We start from the raw sequence: 12,349 nt of genomic DNA, 5'->3' as shown, positions 1-12,349 counted from the left end.
GCGAGCCAACCAAGACCTGGAAACGACTCAAAACAATTTTTTTGAAAAAGTGAGTTCTGTTTGGACAAATGTGCTCAAGCAAGCTGTAAAGTATTTGACCAAGCAAGCTGTAAAGTATTTGACATTTCAATTGTCACCAAAAACAGAGAGCGAGAGAGAGCGAGATCGATATCAGGTTCATTAAATACAGGTAATACCATTCATGAAAATAGTATGCACACCCAGCTAGCACATTTGGTTACATGGAAGTTGTGAACATTTTCCTTTATATTCTGAGAACGGAAGTGAACTTTTCACCTGTTCCGGGAACTTACCTTTTTTGGTTGCAGGGAGGTTCTGAGAACGTTTTACTATGGTTCCCTGAAAGTTATCCTGGGATGTTTTATTAATGTTCTGAAAACGGAAATTCTATGTTATTTGAAGGTAATTAAATAACGTTCTGAGAACATGTTTCAATATGTCACGGTTCTCTAAGACCGAACCCAGAAGCAGACCAGGACAAGGTGAGTTGAACGGTGAGTGTTTATTAACAGATTCAAAAGGATGCAGAATAATCCAGGAGACGGAGCGGGTGGCGGAGATGAGTAGGTGGAGGTGAAGTGGCAGATTAAATGATGGCACGGCAGGGGTTGGGTGAAGGTTCCGGGAGAATGACTGTAGACAGAAAAAACGGAGGTAAGTACAAGGCAGGTCAACAAGGTGCAAAAACAACAAAACTAACGCTAGTACTCAGAGGCTGCTATGCTGGCAAAACATACTGTTAATGGCTAACGATCCGGCAGGGAATGGATGTCAGGTCAGAGCTTAAGAAGGGGTGATGATCAGGACCAGGTGTGCCGAGGCTGATGAGAAGCAGGTGCGGGTAATCGAGAGATCACCCGCCTAGCAACGTCGCCCGGCAACCGGACAGGGTGCGTTCAGGAACCCTTGGGAAAACAGGAGATACCGAGCAGAAAAATGGCAACCCAGGCAGGAACAGACTCAGGACGCAGGGTTCATGACACAATAATACTTTTAATAACACTGCTAGCATAGTTTGGGTTAACTGTTTTGAAGACGTGCACAGATAGGACATATGGAAATTAATTTGCTTAGGCATTAATCAATCAAACACATTTCTTTTTTTATTGTGGCACAGCGTCAGTGAGATTAGAATCTATGATCTTTTGTTCGCTATCCATGGAATTAGTCCACTGCACCACCAGGATGGAGCTCACATACCATGTTTTTTAAAAACTCATACAAAGCTGTTCATTTAAGTCTATTTAAACAGACCCAATTTCAAAGGAAACAAGCACTCATTAAGATCAGTTGTGGCCAATTAGTGGGACACACTTAACAAGATAGAAGATAGAGTTTTGTGGATGCTGAGAACGGAATGTATATGTTTTTAAATTACGTTATTTGAACATTACTAATGTTTTCTTGTGTTTTTTATGGAAAGTTTTCTTAATGTTCTGAGCACATAACTTTAAATAGAACCATGAGAAAACCTGCAGAAAACGTTATGCTGAAGTACTGAAATTCCCACAGAAGAACGTTATTGCTTAACATTCTCTGAACGTTCTGAGAACATTATTTTAAATAGAACCATGAGGAAACCTGCAGAAAACGTTATGCTGAAGTACTGACATTTCAACAGAAGAACGTTGTTTCTTAACGTTCTCTGAACGTTCTGAGAACATGGCTTTAAATAGAACCATGAGGAAACCGGTAGAAAACGTTATGCTGAAGTACTGAAATTCCCACCTAAGAAACATGTGGTTCTCAGAACGTTATGTGCTAGCTGGATACTTATCAAACAATTACCACTTTGATGCATTTTGCAGTTGGCAAGCATATGGGGATGCCTGTCAGTGGTGACATCTATGTTTCAGAAATGAGGGACATGTGGCAACAGAGTGTAAGGCCAGCTTTCAACACTGCACTAGTCTCAATGTTACCAAGTTACAAGACCAAAGTATAACAACAGGCTGCTGTGTACAGTGTGTAGTAACACTGTATGGCTTGCTCTTTGGGGTTTTAGGCTGGGTTCTGTATAAGCAATTTGTGACATCTGCTGATGTAAAAAGGGCTTTATAAATACATTTGATTGACTGATATGATAGGATGGGTGTTGAAGAAGGCCCTCCAAGGATTTGGGTCCACTCATATTAGAAATCTACCTCATATTATGGATACCAAGGAAGTAGTCTATGGACCCCGATTGTTTCTTAGACACCAAATGGAAGAAAACTGACTAAAATAAGGAGGGACTGACTACCTGGACCCTCAATTTTAGTTTTCAGTTACATGACCTAATGAACACAACCCTGGTAAGTCAGCTATTTGTTTACAGTATCCACAGCAGGGGGATCGTAAGGTTGTGTGCAAAACAATGGTAGTGATACTAACACCTGTCTACATTTTTCAGGAGCAGGAAGCTAACTTAACCCTGCTAAAACAACTAGATTATACAAATCAGACTTTGAGATATCTCATTGCTGTACAACTGTTTGATAGCTGCAGTATCAGCTATTTCATACTAAAAATGTGTTGTTTTATTCAACATCTCGCTTGCTATGGACATTTTGGACTTGCTATGGACCTTCATAATTACTACCATTGGTACACCAGCCAATTAAAATGTCGTAATCACGTTTGCTCAATTATGGGCATGAAGGCCAGAATTCTATACAATTGCTGAGATAGTGCTTGATTCAGTACAGAATAAAAAAGAGGAAGAAGACAATCTAACCAGGGATCAGAAGATAGAACAGTAAAATCACAATTTACTGTATGTCCAATAGCTAGATATGAAGACTGCCATTGTGAGGCAAAACACAATGCCATCTAATGTCATTCTCATGAGCCAAATCCAGGTTAGCTAGAACTTTCTGCCTGTATGATCACTTTGAAATGAGGCTGACGGAGTACAGTGGCTGACAATGAAACCAGTAGACCCTGTGGCCCTCAGGGCTCAAATAAAATGGCCTACTGTGGTCCGCACGTTCACCTATTTATGCTATTTATGTCAGTTTAAAGTAAACTGCCACCACATACACACACACACACACACGCACACACTCAGTCTATGGAAAGCTGAAAGATGACAACCACAATAATAGCCCTCTAAACTGCATCAACCCATCCTTCCGGTGCATCACTCAAGGAGGCATCAAAACACCCTCCCTTCAGGGTACACTGAACTTGGTGTATCATTCCCCCACCGGAGAGTGTGTGTGTGTGTGTGTGGAGCAGGGATCACAGCACATTTGCTCGACAGGCCCCGTCGCGCCGATCGTCCCCTCGAGGCCTTCAAGGTGGATCACTGTCTGGCGCCCGGGAGCGACGCTGTGATCTGAGCAGTGCTTATCACTATGCCCCCTCGCCTCCCCCCATCAACCACACTGCTACCCACACCGCCCGGGCCCAGCGTATTATGAAAATATCTGTCACACGGGAAATGAGGCGCGCCTCCTCCACCCCATCGCCCTTTCACTAGGAATCAGAGGCCAAGGCAAGTGACGTGAAACTTGGACGGGGCTCAATGTCTCGCCAACCGCCAGTCACCCTGGGTAATTAGAGGGGAGGGGGGGATTTGGGCGATAGTGTTAGTGTGTGGAAGGGGGGACCGGGTGGTGGGGTCTTTCCCTCTCTCCTGTTCTTCATCTGCTCCTCATCCTCCTCCCCAGTAAGATCCCAGCTAGCACACAACGTTCTGAGACCCATATGCTTCTTAGAGCTTGGTGAGAGCGTGGTTATCCTATGGTTATTTTGCATACAACCTTCCCACAACTTTCTGGGAATGGTGCAGGACAGTTGCTTGGTTTTGGAACATTCTCAGCACATTTAAGGAACTTGACAAAAAAACTTTATTTTCTTGGTATTTCATTACTTTAACATAACGTTCCCTAAAAGTTCAAACATGGTTACGTTTCATAAAAATGTTGGCAATGTTCTAGGAACATTCTCCAACTGGTTTGACAATGCGAGAGCTTGGGACTATAAGGTGCTATCTGCATTTTGTCAAAATTGTGTTATTGACATAGCCTTGTTCTGTTCAATGTTCTCTACCTACAGTATATAATACTCTAAATACCCCAATTCATGTTGTTCAGTTCAAAAGAATACAAGATAAAAATAGCTGACACCATTCAAACCAATGAGGGATCGGAACTTTAAAGCCAATTATCTCAGACTCATCTTTTTGCAGATAGAACATTATAGTCTCAAGCTCTCGATTGGGAATGTTCTCAAATTGTTCCAAGAACAGAAACAACGTTCTTCTGTGGGAATTTCAGTACTTCAGTATAATATTTCCTACTGGTTTCCTCATGGTTCTATTTAAAGTCATGTTCTCAAATTGTTCCAAGAACAGAAACAACGTTCTCCTGTGGTAATTTAGGTCCTTCAGCATAACGTTTCCAAAAACGTTAAGAAATTATGTCAAAGACCCCTCGAGCCACGGCCTGTTCACCCCGCTACCATTTAGCCCAGGGGTTCCCAAACGTTTTTGGCCCACGACCCCATTTCAATATCTGAAAATTCTCGCGACCCCACCCATGTGAAAAAGATTATGTCATTAACAGCCAATGTTTACTTTTTTATTTGAGGCTATGGCAGTCAATTGAAAACATTCTAACTGTATCGATGTCTTCTCAACTCACCATGACATACTTTTAATGTGGGGCAGACAAATGCAAATTAGTCTGACAATAATGTCTCTTATCTCACCCCCACTAATGAGATGGGTGTGCTTTATGCATGTCGCGTCGGGCTTCCTCAAAGTCAGGGGGCGCGGTCAACAGTGCACACCTCATCTCTGCTGTCACATCCAACCGGGATCGATATTTTGTTTTAATGCAGACGAGAGCACTGAGTCCAGCTTCACACAGAGATGAGCTGGTGAAGGGTAGCCTACCATTAGTTTTATGGTGCTTTCAAGACAACTGGGAACTCGGAAGAATACGAGGTCAAATCATGACGTCAGTGATCTGTAGGTCGGAAAGTCAGAGCTCTAGAAAGAGGCCAGAGTTCCCGAGTTGGAATTCTGAGTTGGATGACAATTCAAAAATATTTTTCCCAGTCAGAGCTAGTTTCTTTCCGAGTTCCCAGTTGTCTTGAACGCACTGAAGTTGGATGTCAGAGATTTCCCAGTTCCTATTTCCCAGTTGTTTTGAATGCAGCATTAATGCTCAGAGGGAGAAGGCAGGGTATTCCCTTTGTTGTCTGCAGCATTCGGTCACATGAAAGCTCGATCAGCTGTTCGATTTCACTTACCAGCATGTCAACTGAGCAAGGATCACAGTCAAACGGATTGGGAAGTAGGTCCGTCCCAAAGTGCTGTTCCAAGCGTTGGAGGTGAGCAGTTATCACTCGTGTGGGACACTAACTGATGCTGTTTTCTGTTATTTCCTTTTCATTACACGGAAAGTCAACCAAGTCAGTTCTTTTTACATCCATTGTGAATGACAACAGTTTCTCTCTCAACGCGAAACATCTTTCCAACACTCCCCCTTGATAACCACCAAGCCTCGGTGTGAAATAGAACATTGTCATGCTCTGATCCCATATCTCCACATAGTTTTGCGAACAGGCGTGCACACAGTGGATGTTTTTGATGTAGTTTACAATCGAGTTACCTGTTGCAGTATATCTCAGAGTTCTGTGCTCAGCTCTTTTGCCGCCAGTTGCTCTCGGTGTATCATACAATGCGTCCATATGGCAGAGGGAGACACATTCATAACTAGAATGCAGAGGCCTGCCCGCCGTCCCGTGATAGATGGAGCCCCATCTGTGCAAAAGCCCACCATTCTATCCCATATGGAATCTGTTTTTTTTTGTCAATATAGCCACGCAGCACACTGAATATCCCCTATGCTGTTTCATGCTCGGGAATTGTGAGACAGAACAATATGTCCTCGTAAATAGCATCCCCCGACATGTATAGCGAACAAAAATCAATGCATGGGCATCTCGGCCCTCACAGCTAACATCCATTTGGAGAGCATAAGCTGGGGAGTTTTTGAGTTGTTCAGTCAGAGTTTCCTCTTGATTGCTAGCAATAGAATAAATGACTTGTGTAACAGTGTTATCTAACAAAGGTATTGATGTGAGTTTCTGTGCCTTGCCTCCCCACACATTGTTTTCACCATATCAATTGCGTCAGGTAATATAAACGTATCTTTAATAGTGTGTGGTTTCATAGCCTAGCAGGCTAGCCATTCACCGTGGAAATGATTGAAGTGAAATGGTCAAGTGAGGCTTTTTCCCATGATCTAAGGGCACTCTCTGGTTGAATTTTATCTTTGATATTTGAATAATTTTTTAAGGTTAACTACATTACAGTGATTATGAGATACAAAGACGATATTATAATATTTTTAATGTATATATTACATTTTTTTAGGGATTTTGGAAATTCTCCCACGACCCCATTTTCATATAAAGCAACCCCTAGTCTGGGAACCGCTGATCTAGCCTTTTCACGAGTGAGTTCCAAATATCTCTAATGGTCCCCCCAGAGTGAGTTTTCTTATACACGTGATTTCAGAATTCACTGTTCCAAAATTAGATTGTTATGCTGCCCTCAAACCAAGGCATGCTGCCTGCTAATTACTGAACAAAAATATAAATGCAACATGTAAAGTGGTCCCATGTTTTATGAGCTGAAATAAAAGATCCCAGAAATGTTCCATATGCACAAAAAGCTTATTTGTTTACATCCCTGTTAGCGAGTATTTCTACTTTGCCAAGATAATCCATCCACCTAACAGGTGTGGCATATCAAGAAGCTGATTAAACAGCATGATCATTACACAGGTGCACCTTGTGCTGGGGATAATAAAAGGCCACTCTAAAATGTGCAGTTGTGTCACACAACACAATGCCACAGATGTCTCAAGTTTTGAGGCAGCGTGCAATTGGCATGCTGACTGCAGGAATGTCCACCAGAACTGTTGCCAGAGAATTTCATGTTCATTTCTCTACCATAAGTCGCCTCCAACGTTGCTTTAGAGAATTTGGTGTACATCCAACCGGCCTCACAACCGCAGACCACGTGTAACCACCCAGTGGGTGGACCTGGCTCTCAAGTGGGTGGGCCTATGCCCTCCTGCGTCCCTGCCCAGTCATATGAAATCCATAGATTAGGGCCTAATGAATGTAATACAATTGACCGATTTCCATCTATAAATATTTGAAATTGTTGCATATTTTTAGAATAAATGAATGTGTTTTAACACAGAGTAGAGCAGTAGTGTCACGATCGTCAGGGAGAGACCAAGGCGCAGCGTTGAATGTGAACATTATATTTATTAGAATGATCACACGATCAAAACAACAGACGCAAACGTGATGTCTACGGTTGCACACAAACCAACTAAGAACAAGAAACCACAAACACAAAGTGAAAGACAGACAGTTAAATATGGCTCCCAATCAGAGACAACCAGCTGACACTTGTTGCCTCTGATTGGGAGTCACTCAGGCCAACATAGAAATACAAACATAGAATTACACACCCTGGCTCAACATAACAGTGTCCCCAGAGCCAGGGCGTGACAGTACCCTAGGCGCGGACTCCGACCGCGCCGCAACTAAATACCACAGGGGAGGGACCGGGTGGGCACTCGCCTGGCGGCGGATCCGGTCGGCTGATCCCCCCCTCCAACCCCCCAAAGTACCCCTGGTCCGGTCTGGCCCCGCTGGCCGGAGCTGGACTGCACACTGATGGAGCGGATTGCTCTAGCCCGGCGTAACGGATCTGACCGGTGCCGACCAGGCACCAGTGGAACAGGCACGGGCCGGGCCGGACCGACGACGCACACCACAGACTTGGTGCGGGAGCAGGAATGGGTCGGACTGGGTTGACGACGCGCACCACAGACTTGGTGCGGAGAGCAGGAACGGGCCGACAGGGCTGACGAAACGCACTACAGACTTGGTGTGGGGAGCAGGAATGGGCCGAGCCGGTGACGGTAAGCGCACGCACAGACTTGGTGCGGGGAGCAGGAACGGGCGAGCCGGTTGACGGCGCACCACTGACGTGCGGGGGGAGCAGGAACGGGCCGAGCGAGCTGACGAAGCGCACCACTGACTCGGTGCGGGAGCAGGAACAGACCGGACCGTACTGGGGACACACACCACTGGCCCTACACCGATCTGGAACGGGCCGGACCGACTGGTAACACACCCCAGTACCTCTCGGGCCGTGCCTCTCCACCTTCCATCCCCTCTTCGACCAGTGGGCCCCCGTAACCTGGCGGCCTCCTCTGCCAACCCGCTGGACCGCCATCGCGCCTCCTGCTGCCCCGACGCCGTGAGCCCCCCAAAAAAATTCTGGGGGTCTCCCTCCCGTGGGCCAGGCCTCTATCGTTCTCGCCCAACTCTCGCTCTTCTGTCTCCAACTCCCGCTATTCAGCTCCTCAATGGGCTTGACCCAGTCGAAGCTCTTCCTCAACTGTTCCCAAGTCCACCCCTCTGCTCCTCACTAGGCTTGACCCAGTCGAGGTTGCCACGGAGATCTGCTAGCGATGGCTCCTGGACACGCTGCTTGGTCCGGTTTTGGTGGTTTCTTCTGTCACGATCGTCAGGGAGAGACCAAGGCGCAGCGTTGAATGCGAACATTATATTTATTAGAATGATCACACGATTAAAACAACAGACGAAAACGTGATGTCTACGGTTGCACACAAACCAACTAAGAACAAGAAACCACAAAGTGAAAGACAGACAGTTAAATATGGCTCCCAATCAGAGACAACCAGCTGACACTCGTTGCCTCTGATTGGGAGTCACTCAGGCCAACATAGAAATACAAACATAGAATTACACACCCTGGCTCAACATAACAGTGTCCCCAGAGCCAGGGCGTGACAAGTAGGCCCTAGAACCGAGTGTTACATCCATAATTAAGGGATACACATTGTTTATTTTGCTCTAGTTATCTCCAATCAACACCAAAATAAATGCGGTCGCATTGCTTGGTTTTACGAGGTGGTGATGGATATTAAGAAGATGTGTTCTGTCTTAGTCTTGGTTTCTGGTAATTTCTTGGGTTTATCCAATGTAAACAATTACATGGGAAAATGTGAGGCTGATGAGTCGCTATGAGATCTGGCAGTGAGCAACTTCTCTGAATTCACAAAACATCTCAGATCATTTTATGATATGGTTGGTTTCAAAAAATGCATTAATGGTTGAATGGTGCGGTCTTTGGGGGAGAAATCCTCCATATGGATCTTGAAATGGAACACAAACATGTATCACCCAGTGGAATCATCTCGTGGTCCTCTGTAGCTCAGCTGGTAGAGCACGGCGCTTGTAACGCCAAGGTAGTGGGTTCGATCCCCGGGACCACCCATACACAAAAAAATGTATGCACTCATGACTGTAAGTCGCTTTGGATAAAAGCGTCTGCTAAATGGCATATTATATTATATCATGTGAGAAGAGTATAGCTGCACATATTCCCAACAGAAAGTGGGTCAGAAATTTTATATTTGAACCATCTAAACCACGACTTGAACCACCTCTAGACAATCATGTCCTTTTCAGATGCCATTGTTACTGACAGAGTCTAAAGTATAACACTTAAATTTGAGGCATACGGAGTCCATGAATTGAGGAGTTGATGTCCTTGACTCCTTGATGTATAAAGTATGACTGTAAACTGTTTAAAAATTGAGAATAGGTTCATTACTAGCCTCCTACATCACCCTTCTACCTCCTACATCACCCTTTCCACCAGACATCACCCTTTCCACCAGACTTTGGCAAAAGCAGACAGACCCTGAAGAAATTAAAATATCAGGTCAAATAAAATCAAATGTTATTCGTCACATGCTTCGTAAACAACAGTGAAATGCTTACTTAAGGGCCCTTCCCAACAATGCAGAGAGAAAAAAAATACAGAAATAATGGAAAAATAAAACATTTAATAATCAAAGTAATAATAAATACACAATGAGTAACGACAACTTGGCCATATACATGGGGTACCAGTACCGAGTCGATGTGCAGGGGTAGATATGCACATACAGTGCATTCGGAAAGTATTCAGACACCTTGACTTTTTCCACATTTTGTTACGTTACAGCCTTATTCTAAAATTGATTAAATAGTTTTCCTCCCTCATCAATCTACACACAATACCCCATAGTGACAAAGCAAAAACAGGAATATTACATTAACATAAGTATTCAGACCCTTTACTCAGTACTTTGTTGAAGCTCCTTTGGCAGCAATTACAGCCTCAGGTCTTCTTGGGTATGACGTTACATGTTTGTCACACCTGTATTTGGGGAGTTTCTCCCATTCTTCTCTGCAGAACCTCTCAAACTCTGTCAGGTTGGATGGGGAGTGTCGCTGCACAGCTATTTTCAGGTCTCTCCAGAGATGTTCGATCGGGTTCAAGTCCGGGCTCTGGCTGGGCCACTCAGGGACATTCAGAGACTTGTCCCGAAGCCACACTTGCGTTGTCTTGGCTGTGTGCTTAGGGTCGTTGTCCTGTTGGAAGGTGAACCTTCACCCCAGTCTGAGGTCCTGAGCGCTCTGGAGCAGGTTTTCATCAAGGATCTGATCTCTCTGTACTTTGCTCCGTTCATCTTTGCCTCGATCATGACTAGTCTCCCAGTCCCTGCCGCTGAAAAACATCCCCACAGCATGATGCTGCCACCACCATGCTTCACTGTAGGGATGGTGCCAGGTTTACTCCAAACGTGACGCTTGGCATTCAGGCCAAAGAGTTCAATCTTGGTTTCATCAGACAAGATAATCTTGTTTCTCATGGTCTGAGAGTCCTGTAGGTGCCTTCTGGCAAACTCCAAGTGGGCTGTCATGTGCCTTTTACTGAGGAGTGGCTTCTCTGGCCACTCTAAGGCCTGATTGGTGGAGTGCTGCAGAGATGGTTGTCCTTCTGGAAGATTCTGCCATCTCCACAGAGGAACTCTAGAGCTCTGTCAGAGTGACCACCTGGTTCTTGGTCACCTCCCTGACCAAGGCCCTTCTCCCCCGATTGCTCAGTTTGCCGGGCGGCCAGCTCTAGGAAGAGTCTTTGTGGTTCCAAACTTCTTCCATTTAAGAATGATGGAGGCCACTGTGTTCTTGGGGACCTTCAGTGCTGCAGACATTTTTTGGTACCCTTGCCCAGATCTGTTCCTCGACACAATCCTGTCTCGGAGCTCTATGGACAATTCTTTCGACCTCATGGCTTGGTTTTTGCTCAGACATGCACTGTCAACTGTGGGACCTTATAGAGACAGGTGTGTGCCTTTCCAAATCATGTCCAATCAATTGAATTTACCCCAGTTGGACTCCAATCAAGTTGTAGAAACATCTCAAGGATGATCAATGGAATCAGGATGCACCTGAGCTCAATTTCGAGTCTCATAGCAAAGGGTCTGAATACTTATGTAAATAATGTATTTCTGTTTTTTATTTTTTCTAAAAACCTGTTTTCCCCTTTGTCATTATGGGGTATTGTGTGTAGATTGATGAGGATATTTTTTTATTGAATCCATTTTAGAATAAGGCTGTAACACAACAAAATGTAGAAAAAGTGAAGGGGTCTGAATACTTTCCGAATGCACTGTATAGCTAGGAATAAAATGACAGATAATAAACAGTAGCATCAGCGTATGTGATGAGTCAAAAAAATAAGATTGTCTATTTGGTTAACTATTTAACAAACAATTTAGCAGTGGTATGGCGTTGGGGTAGAAGCTGTTCAGGGTCCTGTTGGTTACAGACTTAGTGCATCGGTACCGCTTACCGTTCGGTAGCAGAGAGAACAGTCTATGACTTGGGTGACACCGCCTAGTATAGAGGTCCTGGATGGCAGTCAAGATGCTTTCAATGGTGCAGCTGTGTAACTTTTTGAGGATCTGAGGGCCAACTCTAAGTATTTTCAGCCTCCTGAGGCGTTGTCGTGCCCTCTTTACGACTGTGTTGGTGTGTGTAGACCATGATCGAGCCTTAGTGATGTGGACACTGAGGAACTTGAAGCTCTAGACACGCTCCACTACAGCCCTGTCGATGTGATTGGGGGCGTGCTCGGCCCTCTGTTTCCTGTAGTCCAGCTCCTTTGTCTTGCTGACTTTGAGGGAGAGGTTATTGTCCTATCACCACACTGCCAGGTCTCTGACCTCCTCCCTATAGGCTGTCTCATCGTCGTCGGTGATCAGGCCTACCACCGTCGGGTCATCAGCAAACTTAATGATGGTGTTGGAGTCGTGAACAGCCACGCAGTCGTGGGTGAACCGGGAGTACAGGAGGGGACTAAGCACGCCTGGCGGATATGTTGTTGCCTACCCTCACCACCTGGGGGCAGCCTGTCAGGAAGTCCAGGATCCAGTTGCAGAGGGAG

This window comes from Coregonus clupeaformis, chromosome 27, assembly GCF_020615455.1.
Source record: "Coregonus clupeaformis isolate EN_2021a chromosome 27, ASM2061545v1, whole genome shotgun sequence".
NCBI lineage: Eukaryota > Metazoa > Chordata > Actinopteri > Salmoniformes > Salmonidae > Coregonus > Coregonus clupeaformis.
This window is presented reverse-complemented; position numbering follows the sequence as displayed.